A 7,704-nucleotide genomic window follows, 5' to 3' on the forward strand; every position below is an offset into this window, starting at 1 on the left:
TCTCAATGTTATCCATAATTTGTCATGATCCACACAATCAAAAGCCTTTGCATAGTCAGTAAAACACAAGTAAACATCTTTCTGGTATTCTTTGCTTTGAGCCAAGATCCATCTGACAGCAGCTATGATATCCTTTGTTCCACATTCTCTTCTGAATCCAGCTTGCATCTCTGGAAGCTCTCTGGCAATATACTGCTGCAACCTTTTTTGAATTATCTTCAGTAAGATTTTACTTGCATGTGATATTAATGATATTGTTTGATAATCATTCTGTGGGATCACCTTTCTTTGGAATGGAATGGGTACAAGTATGGATCTTTTCCAGTTAGTTGGCCAGGTAGTTGTCTTCCAAATCTCTTGGCATAGCTGAGGGAGTGCCTCCAGTGGGGCATCTGTTTGTTGAAACATCTCAATGGGTATTCCATCAATTCCTGGATCCTCGTTTTTCACCAATTCCTTCAGTGCAGCTTTGACTTTTTCCTTCAGTATCATTGGTTCTTGATCATATGCCACCTCCTGAAATGGATAATCGTCCACTAATTCTTTTTGGTACAGTGACTCTGTATTCTTTCCATCTTCCTTTGATGTTTCCTGCATCATTCAGTATTTTGCCCATAGAATCTTACAATATTGCAATTGAAAGCTTAAATTTTTTCTTCAGTTCTTTCAGCTTGAGAAATGCCAAGCATTTTCTTTCCTTTTGGTTTTCTAATTCCAGGTCTTTGTGCATTTCAATATAATAACTGACTTTGCCATCTCAAGCTACTTTTTGAAAACTTCTGTTCAGCTCCTTTATCTTATCATTTCTTCCATTCGCTTTAGTTACTTTTCACTAACAGGCAAGTTTCAGAGTCTCTTCTGACATCCATTTTGGTCTTTTCTTCCTTTCTTGTCTTTTTAATGACCTTTTACTTTCTTCATGGATGATTTTCTTGATGACATCCCACAATTCCTTTGGTTTTTGTCACTAGTGTTCAATGCATCAAATCTATTCTTTAGATGGTCTCTAAATTCAGGAGGGATATATTCAGTGTCATATTCTGGCTCTTCTGGACTTGTTTTAATTGTCTTCAACTTCAAGTTGAACTTGCAAAGGAGCAGTTGATGGTCGGTTCCACAATCAGCTCCTGACCTTGTTCTGGCTGAAGATATTGAACTTTTCCATCTCCTCTTGCCACAGATGTTGTCAATCTGATTCCTGTGTACTCCATCTGGTGAAGTTCATTTGTATAGTTGCCGTTTGTGTTGTTGAAAAAAGGTATTTGCAATGAATAAGTTGTTGGTCTTGCAAAATTCTATCATGCGATCTCCAGCATTACTTCTATCAAGGCCATATTTTCCAGCTACCAATGACTCTTCTTAGTTTCCAACTTTTGCATTCCAATCACCAGTGATAATCAACACATCTTGATTGCATGTTTGGCCAATTTCAGACTGCAGAAGTTGGTAGAAATCTTCAATTTCCTCATCTTTGGCTTTGGTGGTTGGTGCATAGATTTATTTGAATAATAGTGGTATTAACTGGTCTTCCCTGCAGGCAATGGATATTATCCTATCACAGACACCGTTGTACTTTAGGACAGATATGGAAACAGTCTTTGTGACAGTGAATGCACGGCCATTCCTCTTTAATTTGTCATTCCCAGCATAGTAGATTCTATGGTTGTCTGATTAAAAATGTCCAAAACCAGTCCATTTCAGCTCACTAATGCCTAGGAATCCATCTTTATGCATTCCCTTTCGTTTTTGACAACTTCTAATTTTCCCAGATTCATACTTCATACCTTCCATGCTCCAATTATTAGTAGATTTTTGCATCTGTTTCTACTCATTTTGAGTCATGCTACATCAGCCAATGGAGGTACCAAAAACTTTGCTCCATCCATATCATTAAAGTCATCTCTACTCTGAGGATTCAGCTCTTCCCCAGTCATATTTTGAGTGCCTTCCAACCTGATGAGCTCAACTTCTGGTACTATATCAGACAATGTTTCAGGGTTATTCATAAAGTTTTCCAGTAATATATCAGACAGTGTTTCACTGCTATTCATAAGGTTTGCACTGGCCAATTGTTTGAGAACTGGATGGCCTCTTCCTTCTTCCAAGTCTGTCTTAGCCCAGAAGCTCCATTGAAACCTGTCCACTATGGGTAATCCTGTTGGCATTTTGCAATACTGGTGGCATAGCCTCCAGCCTCACAGCAACATGTAAGCCATCACAGGATGACAAACTGACAGACAAGTTCACCTTCCTTGTTCTTAACTACTCTGCACCAACTTATCTAGGGCCCAGCTTTAAAATAAAGCCACCCCCAAGCCAAGCATCCCCAAGATGCACCTGGGTATGTAAACTAGGAATGAAATTTCTGTGTCATATAGTAATTCTTTATTTAACTTTTAAGGAAGTACTAAACTGCTTCCACAATTGCCGCACCATTTTACAATCTTACTAGGTACAGTTAGGGGTTAAAATTTCTCCACATCCTCACCAACACTTGTTGTTTTTTCCTTTTTCTGCTCATAGCCAACCTAATGCAGGTAAAGTGCTTATCTCATTGTGATTTTTATTTTCATTTCAGTAATTACTAAGAAATAGAACATCTTTTCATGTTGACCAAAAGTCTTGTTGGTCTTTTGTGTATCTTCCTTGGTGAAATTATCTTTTCAAGTCCTTTGCCCATATTTTGATTGGGTCATTTTTATTTTTGTTATTAAATTGTGGGAGTCCTTTGTGTATTCTGGATATTAAACCCTTATTCTATATATGGTTCCCAAAAATTTTCTGTCAGTCTGTAGATTGTCTCTTCGTTTTGTTGATAAAGTCCTTTGGTGCACAAAAGTTTTTAATTTTTATGAAATCCAATTTAACCATTTTTTCTTTTGTTGCTCAAGCTTTTGGTGTTATATATAAGAATCCATTGTCAAAAACTACATCCCAAAGAATTGTTTTATTCTAAGAGTTTTATAGTTTTAATTTTCACATTCAGGTCATTGTTGCATTTTGAGTTCATTTTTGTATGAGTTGTGAAGTATGAGATTTTATTTTTAACCTACTTCAAAACCCCTGTTGCTCCCAATAATCTACAAAGCATGGTATAGCAACTGTCCTCCAATTTCCCTTTTGTCTCCAAACTTTCCAGAGCTTTCTCTGAAATCTAGCCCATGGTAGCTTCCCACCCCCCCTCATCTCTCAGAATCTATTGTTTTTCTTTCAGTTTAGAAACTACTCTTGGCAACCTTAATTAACCAAGCTAGTTACCTAGTTCTGAATAACAAAGTGACAAATATAGAGCAGATAGGAAAGTGAAAAAAGGGCTGTGACTCCTTACCCCCTACAAAGAACTATTTCCTAATGACACTTAGGAGAAGTTCTTAGCAAACTTCAGCATGCATAGAATTATTTTTAGAGCTTTCTAAAATACAGATTCCTGGGCTCTATCCCCAAAGAATGGCTCAGTAGTTCTGGGATAAGGACTGAGAATTTGTATGCCTAACAAACTCCCAAGTAGATGCTGATACTGCTGGTCCACCACCCACACTTGGAGCAACACAGATAGAATGCTTGCGGGAAAATTCCCAAGGGTCGTTTTTTTGCAGGATCCAACTCACTGCAGTGCTAGATATTTAGTAATATCTCTGCCTATCAATCTATCTCTCTGTCTTATCTATCTATTTTTTTCAGGGTTATTCTTACAGGATAGCTAGAAAGAAAGAGACCTCATGCTCAATGGAGCTAAACACTGCCTGGTCTTGGGCCATCCCCATGATTGGCTGTTAATCAGAGCACTGTAATCATAGCATTTTCACTGAATGATTTTTGGAAGTAAATCCCCAGGCCTTTCCTCTTAGTTTGTCTTGGTCTGAAAGCTCCACTGAAACCTGTTCAGCACCAACAGACAGTGGTGGCTGCACATGAGGTGCATTAACTTGGAATCGAATTTGCGTCTCCTACCGGTAGCGTAGTGCCTAAGGCGCTTGACTGCTAACCAGAAGGCTGGTGGTTTAAACCCATCAGCCACTCCTCGGAAGGAAGGTTGGGCAATCTACTTCCGTAGTAATACTGCCTTGGAAACACAAGGAGGGGTTGCTATGAGTCGGGTCAGACTCAAGGGCACATAACAACAACAACTTGGAAGGTGAGAAATCTACCACTGAACCACCACTGCCTCCAGATGTGAGAGAGACAGACAGACAGAAAAATAGATACATAAGTAGGTAGATAGACAGATAGGACACTCATGAGAGAATGAGGAAAAGAGAAGGAGGGAGGAAAAAGATGGGAAGTGCTGGCTACTGCATTGCCTGCTATGGTACTGTCTCCCACAAAGGTCCTTCTTCACAGTCTAGGCCTGTAGGATGGCATGTTTAGTGCCTCAATCCTGTCCACACTGTCTGATAAGATTTCCAAGCTTTCTGCAGATAACTCAAAATACTACTTAGTATTGGACACAGGGCCTGCAACAGTATAAGTACATAGAACATGTCTATGGAGTGAGGCAGCTCATGATTACCCTTCCAGGAATGGTTTCTTCTAGGCTCTAGCCTTTCAATCCTACCTCATAGTTGCTGCACAGTTACTGGATTTATAGTAAAAGTTCTCAGTCCCCAGCCCCATATCTCCCTATCGCCATTTTCACTCCCCTGGATCAACCACATTTTACTACTTTAGTTGTTTCTTATATTTGCCTTCATATTTCTAAGTGACATGGTAGTATTATACTTTCTTCTTTCTATTTTAGATAGTATCTGTTTTCCTGCTATAGAAAATGTGAATTTAGCTTCTTAAAACACATCTCATGCAGGTATTTTTCTTTCCTAATTCTCACATTATACTTGTATTACTTTTGGATAAATCAATATTCCATGTTTTTATTATGACTGTATAACTATTATTCATCACTAAGTCAAGTAGTATATTATATTTCCCTTTCCTGAACGATTGTGTCTATTCTTGGAATAAATTGCTTCTTTTTCATTTGTGTTTCTTTATTTAAGGCTCTGGTTATATTTTCTCATGCTCTTCAATAATTCTCCATTCAATTTTCTACATGACATAATACTCACATGTCTGTCAGTTCCTTTTTTTTTTTTTTTTTTTTTTTTGTCCCCCTGCAAACATTTTTGTGTTTTCTGTGCACTCCTTTTTCCTGCACAGGTTGCCCTAGGTCTGAAGAATTTCTCTTCTCCACTGCCCACACTGGATTCTTTGTTTTCTAGATCCTGAACCTTCCTCTTTCTTGATGTAATCCACTGTTTTGTAGGAATACTTTCTTCAGTAGCTTGCTGGAAAAGGTGTGGGAGATTAAAAATAATTTTAAAAGATCTCTTCTGCCTGAAACCATCTTTATTCTGATTTTACACTGGAATTATCATTCTATGAGGTGTGGATTTCTAAGCTGGAAATAATTTTTCTCAGAAATTTGAAGCATTGCACCAGTGCCTTCAAGCTTCAATGTTACAGTTAAGAAGTTGGATGCCATGCTTATTCCATACCCTTGTATGTGAAGTTTTCTTTTGTTGTTTTCTCAGAAGCTCTTAAAATCTCCTCTTTATATCCATATTTTTGAAATTTCATAATCATATACCTTTCTGTGTGTCTTTTTTTCAATCACTGTGCTAGATACCCAGTGGTCTTTCACATATAAAAACTCACGTCCTTCATTTCTGAAAAGTTTTGTATAAATCTTCTACATAGTTTCACCCATTTTTTCTGTTCTCTCTTTTAGGAATGTCTGTTATTTGGATATTAGATTGCCATTACCTTCTAATTTTCTTATCTTTCCTCTCCCCCTTTTTGCTCCTGACTTTTGTCCTACTTTCTAGAGGAAATCCTCAAACTTATCCTCCAAATCCTCTACTGAATTATTTATATGAGTTCTGATGGCATTTGACTGCTAACCAGAAGGCTGGCAGTTCAAACCCACCAGCCACTCCTTGGAAAGAAGATTGGGCAATCTACTTCCATAGAGACACTGCCTCAGAAACCCAGGAGGGGTCACTATGAGTTGAATTCGACTCAATGGCGATGAGTTTGGTTTTTCAGTTTTTATTATGTTTTTATTTTCCATGAACTCTGCTCTTTCTTATTTTCTTAACACAGGTTTTTTTTTTAAAGATTATCATTTTTGTGTATATGACTATTTATCTTTCTGAGAATATTACTTTTTTTCTCACATTTTCTTACAGTCCTGTCATTGACTTTTTTCCATTTGATTGTTTGCTTGTTTAGGTCCTTGTCTTCATATTACAATCATTCCTCTTGGTTGACTCTTCATACTCAAAAGTCAGTCACCAAGTCCTTACTTGCATGGCTTGTCCAACTATGAACTTCACAGGATGTCTGGCATGCACCAGACATTTAGGCATCTACAGATCTTTCTTCCAATTTCCTGTTAGGAGTTTTAAGCTTTGCTCCAGTGTTCTCAGAGCAGAGCAGAAAATGAAGTCAAAAGATCTTACAGTTAAAATGTAGGCTTTCATTTAAGACTGTTTTCAATATGACCTCAATTCCATTCATTGTTAGCTACCAACAGGTACCTTCTTATTTTTGGCAGTTTGTGCCCTGATTTGTCCTTAGAAAAATATGAGCACCATCAATGTTGATACTGTGATATTAGAGTAGGCCTCATAGCTTTATTGTGGGGTGAAAGGGAAAAAACATAAGAGGGAATTCTGAGTGCTTTACAACCCTAGTTGGTGCCACAATGTGGAGCCCCAGGAGATAAGGGCGATATGCAAGAGAAGGTACCATAGGTGCACTGTCCTATGTTTCACCTCATCCTCCTCCACTTATTAAAAAACCAAGACAATTGCCCTTTAATTCTCTGTAATCATTCTGATCTTGATCTTGTTCTGTGGAAGTAAAATGACAGGGAATATAAGGCTACATCTGGGAGTTCATGCTACAGTGTTCTACTGTAAACAGAACTGATCACTGGGGTGCTTTACACCATGCAGAATCACGTACGTGCCTGGTTTAGCAGAAATTCTGCTTATGGCCTTCATGTTTCATTTATGCAGATAAAGTCATCAAAACCAAAACAAAACAAAAACCATAATAGATATCACTATTCTATAAATGGACTACAATTTTTAAAGGCATAATAAACTTTACACTACTGTGTAAATGGACTGCAATTTTAAAAGGCATATTCCAACCATAAAAAGCAATTTTCCCACCCCTCCTCCTATTTCTCTTGGAACATCAGCAAACTGAATTGCAAGGAAAGTATAACGGAAAGATTTTAAGTTATCCTGCTGACATGAAGACATGGGAAGTTGGCTATAAAATTACATTTGGGTATTTCTGCTTATTCCCTATTCAAACTCGATCCAAAATTTCTCTATAAAATAGGAAAGCTTCTTCCTCTTTTCTGCCTCTACATTTTGCATGTTCAGGGCTAGCTGGTCTTTTATAAACTCTCCCCTTCCTTCTCCACCCCCCAAATACTCAGCAACATTAGAGACTCATTCTTCACTGCCTGAACTGTTTAAAAAAACAAAAACAAAAAACTGAATCCTTAACAAAGAACTTCCTCAACTGCCAAGATAAACTGTGATCAATCATGAAAAATAATACATCTTCCTAAAGAATAAGTATCAGCAGTTTAAAATAAAATCAAGCTATATGATGAAATATATATAATGTATATAGGGTCACTATGAGTTGGAATTAACTCAATAGCAAGTGTTTTATATATATATA

Source organism: Orycteropus afer, unplaced genomic scaffold, assembly GCF_000298275.1.
Source record: "Orycteropus afer afer isolate SDZICR_OR568_19922 unplaced genomic scaffold, OryAfe1.0 scaffold00120, whole genome shotgun sequence".
Taxonomy (NCBI): Eukaryota; Metazoa; Chordata; class Mammalia; order Tubulidentata; family Orycteropodidae; genus Orycteropus; species Orycteropus afer.